At 35.2% G+C, this 13,679-nt stretch overlaps 1 long non-coding RNA gene across 2 annotated transcripts in view; it reads right to left on the bottom strand.

The window, feature by feature from the left end:
* Nucleotides 1–13,679, bottom strand: part of LOC107078640 (uncharacterized) — a 45,903-nt gene that overhangs the window by 31,943 nt on the left and 281 nt on the right. The window contains exon 2 of one of the 2 annotated variants that reach the window (XR_011190653.1): nt 12,784–12,859. The exons of the other annotated variant lie outside the window; for it this stretch is intronic. This is a non-coding gene — a long non-coding RNA (uncharacterized lncRNA). The remainder of the gene's footprint in view (nt 1–12,783; nt 12,860–13,679) is intronic. 2 annotated transcript variants of the gene reach the window in all.

Here is a 13,679-nt window from a genome sequence, read left to right on the forward strand (position 1 = left end):
GCTGCATCAGAAGGAATATGTAAACTTAAAATAAATATATATGTATACACAAGTGGAGTATTGCATCCGTTTTGCATCAACAGATACAGGTAATTTCTCCTAACAAAGATGCATTCAATCCTTACACAGTAAATGGTTTTATGTCACTTTATGTTATCATGCAGAGAACAGAAGACTGTGAGCATAATGCTGCCTGCCAATTGCAAACAGCTGAGGCCAGAAAGGAGCCATTTTACGCCCAGCCATGGTTGTCAGCTTCTTTGTTAGCCAACAGACTGAGTGATATGGCTTCTCTAACTGAGAGATTTCCCCATACATTGGGAGGAAATCTGCTTAAAATACCATGACTGCGTTTGCTGGGAGAGTTCGACCACCAGTGGGTAGATTTAATAACAAAGAAAAAGTTAAAGACTGTTACCATCTTCAAACCAGAGTTGCAGTCTCTGAGACCACAAGAAGACTTGGGTTGTCAAATGAAGAATATTTTTCTTGTGATTTACAACCTAATTGGGCCCCCTTTTTCCTGTTGCTGCATTGAAATGTTCACGAGTGGTTTGGCAAATTACTTGAAAACTTGGCTAGATTTGTTTTAATTTACGAAAGCTGAGAAAGCATTTATTTATTTTTTAGCTGAGCTGCTTACTTCAATGATTCATATCTACAGTATCTATTTTTATCTATGCTCTTAACACAGAGTTAAGAAGAATGTTTATCCTCTGTTTTTTTAGATAAGAGCTCTAAAAATACAGCAGTGCAGTATAGTTCACAACAATACATTAAGCAAAAATTAAATTTTTAATAATCACATTTTTACCCACATAGTTTCCAAACTGAACACTGAGAACTGTCATTTGTGGTTGAAACCCATTCATTTTTAAACTCCTATAAACCACAGAGAATAAAATAAACAGATAAAGAATGTAAAGATCTTGTCTCTGAATTTGTTTTTACTGACTGCAGACATTTTAAAAATACTTTCCATGCAGCATATAGTACTGTATTTGTTTCTTGGGTCTAACAACAAATTAGTATTGTAGCAATCCTCTTCCCCCTGGTGTTGGACTGTGCGCATGGACCTCTGCCCTTTTTCCTCAGGCCTACCCCTTTGCTGTCTCTTCCCCTTATAAAAGTGGTCTTTCTCTTTCTCTCCTCTAGGACCAGCGGATGCTTGCCTTTTTTTTTCTTCTGTCCTTCCCTGCTTCATGACCAGCACACCTCACCGTAATGAAAAGGGCAATAAAGCCATCAGACCATCTCCAGCTAGTCATTCCCCATGTTGTTCTTGCAGAATTGGGGAGTACAGGATACAGTACGCATAAACATTAAACAATTAAGTTTAGAGCTAAAATTAAAAACTGATCATTTAACATCGAATATAAGGTTATTTGGTTCATTGTTTTTTCCCAGACCTTAAATCTCCATATGAGAAGAATTTGTCAAATAGCTTAAAAGGTATGGGATTTTTTCTTTATTCTTTTTCACCAAGGGTTTTTTTTTCCATTCAAAACAGTTCCAGGGATGAAGAGAGCATTGATCAGTCAAGAAAGACAGAGATTGTGTTTTGATATTTTGTACAAGAACAATGCATGAAAGTTGCAATAGCTAGACCAACTCTGTACTGTATTTCCAACTCACTGTAGAGTCTGATAACAAAACTATCAGATGACAATAACTTGTGTTTACTGGGTAAATCTTCACTTGAGTAAGGCTAAAAAATGTCATTCTTTATAAATATAACTTAACAAAACAAAGCAATATACATAAAAATATATACTATACCAATATAGAGTTTTAGATAAACATGTAATAGCTGGGGAGTTCATCAATCCGAGAGGACCCTGAAGTTGAGCCACTGCTCCTCTGAATTGAGAGGAGCCAGTTGAGGTGGCTTGGACATTTGTTAAGGGATGCAACCCTGGTGCCTCCCATTGGAGGTGTAATAAGCACGTCCACTGGGAAGAGACCCTGGGACTTATCCAGGACATTCTAGAGGGATTATATCTCTTAATGAGCCTGGGAGCCCTCAGGAGGAGCTGAAGACTATTGCTGGGAGGGCAGTATGGTGTGCTCTGCTTAGCCTTTTACTATCATGACCCTCACCAAGAGTAAGCAGTTGGAAAATGGATGGACATCTGTTAATGTTATCATCACTGTTACTGAGGTGCATCTACAGAAAGTCTTTGACAGCCCTCAGATCTTTAATTGTGCTTTTTCTGCTTTTAGTTTGATGCAAATACAATGTTTTGTTAACTACTACTATGAAAAATCCTGTGCCCGTATTGTAATTTACAAAATAGTGTTTATGAAGGACTTTATTGAAGTACATTTTTACCTATTTAGTTTAAGTAAGAAAAATACAAAGAACATAAATTAAGTATTGAACAAAGTATGCACAATATTATGGAGTGTAGGAAAATAATGTTTATTTACAGTATGTGTTTTTGTGAAGCTCAAGCAATTGTCTACTGAAAGGCATTAAAAATACAACAAATGCTATACATTCTAATACTTATTTGTGGCATTTTAAATAGTTTTCAGTATAAATAATTTGGTATATTTAATTGTTTTTTATCCTTTCTCTGTGTTAAAATGTTCTGGTACATCATGCAAGTAAGTTTCCATATATTTTCTAACTTTCAGTAAGTTATTTACTGGAATAGATAAAAAGATTAACTCCTCCTAATGTTGCTAGGTTGCCACACCTACGTATCAAAAAAGTATCACACCGGCCCACACAATATCATTTCCCACCACCTTCTCCACACCATCATAGCCCTTGCAGCAGTTTCTTGCCTTCACCTTCATGAAAACCGAGCAGAGGAAACCTATAGCCTCATTCTTACAGGTTATTCCCTCAGGTGGGTTAAGTCTGTATATCAATCCAATTTAAATTACAATTGTATTCTGACATGCTTTAATACAAGGTCTAGTAAAACTATTCAGAACCTTCAAATGTATCTCATTTTGTGAAATTACAAAATGATGCACGCACATTTCTTAAACTTTATGCTTAACCTAAATACTGAAACTGAAAACGTCTAAGTGAAAAATAAGTGGCATGAATAGGTGACCACTCACACAAGATTTATTCTTGCTTTGTGCATGACTATACCATCTGGCAATTATAAAGTGTGCTAGGATCCTTATTCTATTTCCACAGGGTTCTCCCAGAATCATCCATGCATGCACAGATCAGCAAAGTTGACTGATACTGATATTTTTTAAGTGCTCTTTTTCTTTTCTAGTGGTTAACAACATTCAACACATTCTACTCAACATCAAAAGCATGTTATATACATGTAGTCCTCTTGGTGGTTCTTTGGAATCTTAGGTCCTGGCTATCCTGAACAACATGGTGACCTCATGCTCCCCTCCCTAACTTGATTCTTTTAAGTGTAGTATCAGGTAAAAAGGGAGGACGATGATATCAGATCCTTCTTCAACTTCTCCTGTAGAGTACCTGGTGTCAGCCTCCTCTCCTGGGTTGAATAGTATGATCTGGCCTGCAAACCTTCCAGTGTCCATTAAACATCAGTTCTGTGTGACTGGAGCTTTTTCAGACCTCTTAAACAAAGGCTGTTGACTTCCCTAAAGGGGTGGAAGTATCCCTGCAATAGTTTGGGCAGAACCGAGTGCCCAGGGCTCATTCAGGACATGGCAGTACACAGATGACCAGGTGTAATGATGCACTGTTCCACTGCAATCTGTCTTTAGGCCCTCCTCTTAATCACAGGCACACTCAGTCCTGCTTTGCAACCCCACACGTTACACCTGAACGGTATGGTGATTGCCTGACAGATGTGCTAAGAGGGTTTTTGATCAGGTTAGTAAATGAAGAAAAGAAAGAAGTTGTGAAACTGCATGAACATTAGGGTCTCACTGGCCCTTCAGAGCAACTTAACATCCATATAGCTCTCAATACCTGGTGTCCTAACACCCACTGCATTTTATGTAGATTGCGGATTAATTGTGCAGATTAATTATGTCATTACTGTGTATGGGACAGATACATTCTTAATATGAATTTATGGTTGTGCAATGAGTCTTATGATTTGCTTAGACACCAGTTTTCATGAGAAATATGTAGCTGCAGCTCACTAAATGTACAGTATAACTTGCAATAATCAATGACATGGTATGTTTATACATTCAATTCTTAGGGGGAGCATTTTACTTCAGGCAAACTAAAAAAGTCAACTTTATTAATGGTTGCATAAAGTCCAACTAATTATTCCTGGTATGGGGTGCAGCCTAGAACGTATCCCAGAAGCCTACAATAGAAGTTACGAATGCACAACACAGAATTGAGTAATACACCATGTCAGATTTGCATCAGATCTAACACTTGGCATTTAGGCCAAAATATTCCAATCTCCAGTTCCAATTTTGTCTTCACTGACCACAAAACCATTTGTGAAATGTTTGCAAAGTCATTGAAGTGCTTTGTTGTTAACTCCATACAGGGTGTGAAATGCTTTTGTTTTCAGCTATATAGAAGCCCCCTTTGAATATGAGCATGATATTCCTGACCATGGACATTTTATCCCATCTCAACCACTGAAATCTCTTACTTTTTTGAAGATACATTTCGCCTTATGTTGGCCTCCATAACCAGCTTTCTACTTGCCTGGCTGCTCCGTTTGAATGGACAACCTGATCTAGGCTGCATCTGGATCTCAAATCAGTTGTTTTGAAAGCTTCTTGGTCTTCATGGTTGGATCTCTGCTTGGAATTCGCCACCTGACTCAGAGACCATGCAGGAATAGCTGCATTTATTCTGCATTTATGTGAACCACTATTATTGTGCTCAGAGGCCACTCAACTAATAGTGTCTCGTTAAGTTAATCTTGTACAACTAAATTAATTTGGGTGTGCTACAGCAAATTGAATATACAATGACTTTTCCATTTTGTCTTATAATAATTATTTGTTTACTTCTTCCTGTTTTGTTTTCTGCATTGTATTATGTAGTATGTGGTGTATTTAACAATTATTAAACTATTTAAAATAATACTTCAAAAATCTACTTGCTCTTTATATTATGGAAAACTTAAATAATATACTGTATATTACTACATATTATTTTAGGTCTCCTGGGTGGCTTATCCATAAAGGCACTCGCCCGAGTGCAGGCTGAGCTCAATGATAATGGGTTTGAGCTTGGGTCATGCCACTAGCCAGATGTGATTCCCCAAGTGGGGGTGCACAACTGATTGATATGCAAAATAATAACTTTATATGCAAAATAAAAGCTAGGATTTCATTGTGCCTCACTATTTTTTGTTTCCTGCAACAAAGACTTTTCCTTACAACTCACTTGCATTGATCATTGTCATAAAAGAAAGCACGTTTTATTTTTTGTTTCCCTATTTGGTACATTTTATGAATATATTAAAATTCAGAGTAAAGACTTAATCTATTCAGAGAAATATGATTGTTTATGTCAGTTACTTCATGTGTTAACTGCAATACATTATTTGAAAAGCATTCAAAAGCAGCTAAAAGCCCTCCAAGTTAGTGTACCAAATGTTTCTGAGTTTGAATCTTCCTGTGTTTTGTTTTATATCTATATTTTATAAAAAACAGATTCTCTCTATGACTTTCTGGCACCTAAGAATCGTTTGTGTACTTCCAACACAGATCTGCCAACACGTCCGGCCATGGTCAAACATGTTTGTTTGCGGACAGGTATAGTCATAATATTGCCTGGAGATATATGAACTTGATGAGAAGAACTATACAACTGCAACCAATTATAATTGTTAACCCAGTAAGAATTTGTTGGAGCTTATCCAATTGTTATCCTGTATGTTTTCTATGTAATGAAATGCATGTAGACAACACCTACTGCACTTCTTCATCAACCAGGAAATAAATAGGAAATTAAGAAATTATTATTAATTAGTAGTTTAATTCAAGTTAAAAAATAAAGTATATCTGTAACATGAACATAGAAAACAGCCAATACTCTCAGTATTAAAAGCTGAGATATGAAAATGTTTGCCAAGTTACTATGCATAAACAATTACAGTAAACTTCACTCGCATCACTTACCTTTTTTAAAACAACCTGGTCTCCAGCCATGTTTACCACAGTTATTTGTTGTAACGTGGCATGTTTCTATTTTCCACTAATAACAGCTGGTATTTTTTCAGGCTCACAATGGTTTTGCAATATAAAGTATGTGCTCTGCTTATAACTTTCAAGGTAATACATCTGTATGTTAAGAAGAAATTAATATGAAGAGGGAATAAATCAATTTAACTGAATTGTATTTTAGAAGAATTAAAAAAAAAGATTAAAAGTACTGATGCATCTCAGAATTTCTCTTGGTGCCAAGTGGATACACTGTGGAATGGCCAATGCAATTCTTTTATATGCGTGTTTATGTATAGGTGTGATTCGCAGGAAGGGTGAAGCAGGAAAAATGGCAAGGTTGATGATGAGTTCAAAGCAGAGCAGGATCAAAAGAACGTCATGGGGAAAGCTTGAAGGACAGTACACAGGTTTCATTTGAGGCAGTCTCTTCAGTAATCGAATGTACAGTGCAAAAGATTTGAGGTTTACCAGTCCCAATGTTTCTGTTTCTAGTCTTTGGTGACCTAATTCTCCTGGGGCCTTTGCTGTCTGTCAAAGTTTTACTAAAACTTTTGTACAAACAAGAAGTTATGTGTTGCGAATTTCTGATGAACAACAAAGGCTGGATTTGCTGTAGTGTGCAGAGGAGGGGGATGTTTTGTATAAAGAGGAAAAGAGGACATTTAGAGGTCATTGCTGAAGTAGAAATTGACAGAAGCAATAGGTACAATGCAATTCATCAAGGTATCAACCTCAGCTTGACTGTCAACAAGATTGGAAGGCCTTGCAAGTCCCCTAAAAGAAAAAAAAATGCCAGAAAAAAAGGTAGAGTTTGTAACAGTTTCTATTACACTGCTCAAGAATTTGCCTGGGAGCTTGGCTTGACAGATTAGCCCTGTACCCAGACTGTGCAGAACGATGGTGAAACAAGAGCCACTTTTATGAGGTACGTAACACAAGAACAGGGTAGCCACAGTAAGACTGGAAAGTGATCCCTTGATGAAAGTGAGCGCAGTGCTCCACCTTTCAAGTTTCCATAGTTTTTATTTGGAGAGCTCACAGACAGAGCTGTAGACAGAAATGACAGACAATTAAGATTGCACAAAGGCAGGGAAATTCAGTATCAGGCTACATGACCCCTGCAAGACAGCAGTATTTCAATGCATATGGTTGGCTTTTGTAATAAAATTCCAAAGTAGTGGCAAAAAATAATAGACATGAGAGCTGCTGGTTGGTTAAATGTGCAGTTATATACCTGGCAAATTCCTGTTTAAAAACCACCTTTATGCATCAAAGGAGAGAAGAAATAGAGAGGGATTAATGTTGAAATAAACCTTGGGTTTTCTACATATCAAAGAATAGATAAAGCTTATGAAGTTTAATTTATATGTTTCATTCCCTGAAAATGGACATTTGTGATGGTTGGCTTGTCCCTGTAGATTGATGACGGTATGATAACGATCCATTTTCAATCCCATATCCTCACTCTATATCCATTTTAAGGGAAGATTCAGGCTTGAAAATATAAATTAACCTTAGCCTGACTGAGAAAGGTTTCTTTCATAAAACGGCATCAACAGGGATTTTTTGACACCATAACAGAGATGTTCCAGTTCAAGCCAAGACATAATACTGAAAGATTCTAGCAGTATGATTGTATACACAAACTACCTTTTGTGCCTTTTTTATAAGCAAAAAAGAATTTCCAGTTCTACAAAGTATAGGTCAGGAATTGGATTTCACTTACAGACAAATACCAAGGGCAATCAGGTGCATAGCTCTTGTCTATTGAGGTTCAATACCCAACTTAAAAAAAGCCTTACTCAACAGAGTAAGTGTGAAAATGTAAACCTACTGTATGGCTTTGGGTGCATACTTGTACAGTTATAAAAAAATCGTAGGTACTAAAACTAATACAGTACATGGCTCACACTTCCTTCTTTACTTTCCGAAACATGTATCTGCTCTGCTACAGTAAATACATTTTTAATTATGCCTGGTTCTTCTATTTTCCAAGGTCTCTAATTTGTCTGGAGCTCAATATTTCATTAAGGTACAGTACCTGTGCATTCTATGCTTCCAGTCATCAATTTTCCCAACAGATACCAAGTTAGTACTGGAAATTTTGGTTGTTCGGAAGCCATCTGGTTGGAAGGATGGATGTAAATCAAAAGTAAAAAATGGCCATGACAATTTCTCCATAGGTAAGTTAATACCTGAAAGATAACATTTAATCTATATACAGTAGACTTGCGTTTTATGTGGTAGTTAGGTTCCTGACATACAGTAGCAAGACATACAGTATATCTCAAATCACGTATAATTACAACACCTGCCTTAGAGCCTCCTATTTCCTTCCCTTAAACAAGTGAGATCAAACATAAGCTTATTAGTATACAATATGTACAGTATGTAGTTTAAAGTATTATGAAAACTTTTCTTGACTTGTCTTTCCCCTTCGTACTTGTTCTCGGTTCAAGTGCCATATTGAGTGTAATGCACGATAAAGAAAGTACTGGTATCCTACAGTCACGTGTGTGTCGCTCCGGATTTGAACTTTACACATTTATTTACCACATTATATGAATTTTAATAGATAGTATTTGCATTTTTTCCCATCGGTGACCGCGTATACACAAATTTGCGTCAAAATATGTAGTGTATAAAACCTGAGTCTATTTTTTAACATATAATCTGTATTTCTCATCTTCAGTTTTGAGTTCCTGTGCATTATAACTTTTATATCTTCCTTAATTTTTCCAGTATTACTCATCTTATTGTGTAATTATCCAGTTAAAAGATTTTCTGTATACATCTAAAACTATAATAAAATGAACTATACAATAATTACTACATTTTCACAGTAGTCAATGTAACAATGTTACTCCTGTGTTTGTTGGAAAATAAAACATTTAATATAACATGAGAATATGCTTCTGTGCCTAATCAGTAAATAAGAATATAATGTTACATTAACTATAAAATGTCAAAATGTTGTCAGTGCTTCAGTCCTTATATCATGTTTTCATTCTTGTTTGTCATTATTTAGTTGTGCTTTATTTTGTCAACATTAAACATAAAAATCAATAACATACATACTGTATGGTAACATATATTATATTGTATGGTATTGGATAGTCCCCTTGTTGTTGGAAAGTTGTGTACTAATATCTCCAATCAAAGGCTAAAATACAGTAAAACATGGAGAGGGCAGTATATATAAAATTATATATAATATAAACTTTATATTTATCTGGAAAGTTCTGTTATGATGTTGTGAAGTTATTTTTGTTGTTTTATTCATTTTTCAGGTATCTTTATCTCAATTTATGCTGGTCTTCTGTGGAACCTGTGGAACAGAATTGCCCAGTACTGCAATTATAAAATCATGCATATATATTTTTAAAACTTAGTATTTCAAGTTCAAGGTTTCTGAGGGTAAAATATGTTATAGTGAAAGTCATGAAAAACTAAAGAGGAAAAACTGAAATATTCAGGCCCATGAAATCAGTATTTGGCTGAAACACCTTTGGCAGCAATTAGCGTTGAACACTGGCTCAGTGCAGTTTTTGCCCATTTGTCTTGGCAGATTTGCTCAGGCTCTCTCCAGTTGCTTGGGGATCTCTTACGCACAGCAGTTTTTAAGTCCTTCTATAGGATATCAGTAGAAAAGTCAAAACTTTGATTGGGGAACTCAAGGACATGGACTTTCCTATGAAAGTACATTTTTGTCCCAAGTTCAGGTCTGAAGCAAGTTTTTCAATTTGCAATGCTTGTCAAGATTCCCAGTCTCTGCTAATGAGAAGCAGAGCTATAATATAATACACTCACCCCAATGCCTGATAATAGGGAAGGTGCTGACTGAGGGCAACCATTGTACAGTATGTTGGATTTGCATCAAATGTAAACTTTGCATTTAGACCAAACAGTTCCAATGTTGTTTTCTCTGACCATGATACCGTTCGCTTTATTGATTTTTTTGCAAACCCAATGTGGTCTTTGAAGTTTTTTTTGAGTTTCTAATTCCTCTTTGTGAAGTGACTTGGATATTGTTGATTTATGGACATTTTCTCCTTTCTCAGCCACTGAACTCTGTAGCTCTTCTAAAGAGCTGCTGTTTGCTTCATGGGGCTGGGCTCTGAAACCAGTTTCTTCCTTGCCTGGTTGGTCAGTTTGGAGAAACTGATTTAAGCAATGTCAGAGTGCCTTCCATTTCTTAATGATCATGCACCTTGAGATGTTAAGTTAATATCTTTTAACTTTTAAATATTTTATACCCTTTACCTGATCTGTGCCTTTATATTTTATCCCTGAGTTGCATTGAAAGCTCTATAGGTACTATAAGATACTATAGGTACAGTATATTTATTCTGAAATCACATTAATCACCTTTATTGCACAAAGAGGCTACTCAACAAATTTGGTGTCTTGTCAAGGTAATATTGGGCAACTAAATTAATTTAGGTTTGACACAGCAAGAGTTTACAAAATTATGCAATCATGAATTTTTCTATTTTTCTTTCATATGATCTATTTACATCTTTCTTTTAGTTTTTTACTTTGAATAAGCAGAGTAGGTTGTGTGTAGAATAAATATTTACTATGACAGAAGTGTCATGACTGCAACCTTTAATGCAACAAAATGTGAAAACTGCACAAGGGTCTGGTTACTTTTGAAAACACTATATTTTGTGGTTTCCCAGATAATAGTGTTGTGCCTGTTCTCTTTATTAACTAATATTTACTATATCTTTATAAAAGAATATCTTGCTAGCAACATTTCAAAAATGTGCTTCCACTGATTTATTTAATTAAGCTTTTATTTAACTAGATAACATTTATGCTTTACAGTACATTACTTTTACAAGTATAACAAGAAAACATCTTATTTCAAAGGAACAAGTACTGTAATACTGTAGGTTTATTCCATGCTGAAAAGAGAAGAAAGAAAACAACGTTTCAGCCATGGAGCCTTCTTCAGGTGGCTTCTAGAAGGCTTCACGGCCGAAACGTTGTTTTCTTTCTTCTCTTTTCAGCATGAAATAAACCTATTACTTGTTCCTTTGCAGCCTACGCATGCTGACGCAGCTACCCACCTGAACTACCCTCTTATTTCAAATTCTGATTTGTTGCTTTAAATAATTATATATATTTTCTCCCTATGACACTTCATTACATCACAAAATCTAAAATTAGTTTACAATTCATTAAAACAAATGCTGCTTTAATAGGGTGATATATATTCCACAGTTATTAAAACACAACGGGTAATTATACTTTAAAAATATCCTGAGGTCATGGTGCTCTAACTATTACAGTACCTTTCTAAAAAAAAGTTCAGAATCTATATGGGTCAAACAACATTTCTAAAGGTATTATTTCAGGAGTATGCTGTAAACCACTACATAAAGATGTTTATTAGGATTCAACCCTGGCCCTGATATGAAACAAACCAATAGTTTTTATATTTTTAACTTCTGACTTTCTGACTTTAACTTTACCCACATAAATTGGGAAAAGCCTGTAGGAATGCCAATCACAGAAGCCAACATGGTACACATTGTTAATAACTGCTTTCTTACTAAGTTTGTCAGAGCACCTACAAGAGGAATAGCTTGTATTGATCTAATCTTTTCTTCAAATAATCAAGACAGAGTGAGGCAGAGGTGAAAGAGCCATTAGGGAACTGTGATCATAAAAAGTATGCTTTGAAAATGAACAGTTTGAGTCCAAAAGTTTAACATTTCAGAAAAAATAACTTTGAAGTAATGAAACAGGTTCTAAGGAGGCAAAAGAGATACAATATATAAGGAATCAGTGGAAAATAGATGACAGCAATTTAAACAGCTTCTGCTTAAAGCACAGAACAAATTCATCTTAAGAATGGCTAAATTAAAAAAAATAGTATTCCAAGAGGCTCAACAAATCATTAAGGAAAAATAAATGAGAAAAGGTAGTGCTTTAGATAACAATTAAAAAACACAATCTAGTTAAAGTAAAAGGGTACAATGAGATAAGTTTTTAAAATTATTCATTTCATTTAAAGTTATTAATAATCAATTATATAAATGAAGAAATAAAAAGATAAGTAGGCAGACCAAGATAAAATATTGCTAATACAGCAAAAGAACAATGAAGGATTAGGTAAAATGTTTCTGTGACAATAATGAAAAATATTGTATCAAGACAATATAAGGGTTGATGTACTAAATGAGAATTTCACTCAGGTGTTCACTAAGGAGAAAGTTAACAACCTGTCACAGGCAAGTGGAAAGGCTTTATTAAATATTATTAACATAGAAAAGACAGAAATGTTTCAGGTCCAGGACACACTCAAGATTAATAGATCTCCTGGGACATATTATATCCTACCATTAGTACTTGGGGAAAGAAGCGATGATTTATTTGTATTCCTTTAGAATTTTAAATCCCGACAACTTCTATGATGAAAGCTGGTGCTTGCCTTCTCAAACATTGCAATGAACCTATTGGTTGAAACAAAATCAGTAAGGCAATATTTAAGACTGGGTTAAAAATCCTATAAGGTGAAATAAATGTGATTTTGTGCAATGTGCAGTTACGTCTCTTTAAAATCCGTTCAATTGCTTGGGAAGCTCAATGGGTAAGTCACAGGTGTTGAGCATATAGAAGGTCTTAGGTTATATGACTAACATAATTACATACAAAATCTTTAAATCAAACTACCTGCATATTATTTCAGGTGGGTAGCTGCGTCAGCATGCGTAGGCTGCAAAGGAACAAGTAATAGGTTTATTCCATGCTGAAAAAAAGAAGAAAGAGAACACAACGTTTCGGCCGTGGAGCCTTCATAATACCTGCATATTATGGCTAATTTTGTTGAGCGTGTCTTCTTTAAAAAATGTTTATTGAACACCATGCATACTGAAATAAAGGAACCATGCCTAAATGAACAAAGGTGTAACAGGCCTAATACTGTAAGATGAGATGTTACAGTGAGATCGCTCCACAGAACTCATAATGGCATTCCAGCCTCTCACACCAGGTGGTGGGCCTTTTTAATATAGTAGGCATATCTGCTTCTTATGTAGGCTGTGCATGCTGGGTCCTTGCCTGAGACATGGTAGATAGAATCCTGGACCCAATCCCACTCACTACAAAGGCATCAGAAAGACCTATGTTGGCCTAATCAGCACACTTTATAAGAGGGCTTCCAAACATTATTTTTCCTCAGCATGAACCCATTTATTCTTTTCAGGTTTTTTTGATAAACTAAACTAACTAAACCCCAAAACTAATATAGACTAATATAGACAAGATTTACAAGATGTTATACTAATTATGGCATCATAATGTTATTCATTTAAAACTTTTTAAAAATATGTATTTCAATCATTTAAAACGAGGTGTTTTAGATTAAAAAACACTGAATACAAAGTTTAAGAAAATAAATATTAAACACGTTCATCTGGCATTTATTTTACTTGATTTAACTGATTAATTAAATTGAAATGCTGAATTATGGGCATTATAATTACTGTGCCATAACGTTAAACTACCCTACATGTCATGGCTGCTAAAAGTCTTAAATACATCTATGTGACAGAGTAGTCTGTCACTGT

Source organism: Lepisosteus oculatus, chromosome 10 (genome assembly GCF_040954835.1).
Source record: "Lepisosteus oculatus isolate fLepOcu1 chromosome 10, fLepOcu1.hap2, whole genome shotgun sequence".
NCBI classification, from domain to species: Eukaryota; Metazoa; Chordata; class Actinopteri; order Semionotiformes; family Lepisosteidae; genus Lepisosteus; species Lepisosteus oculatus.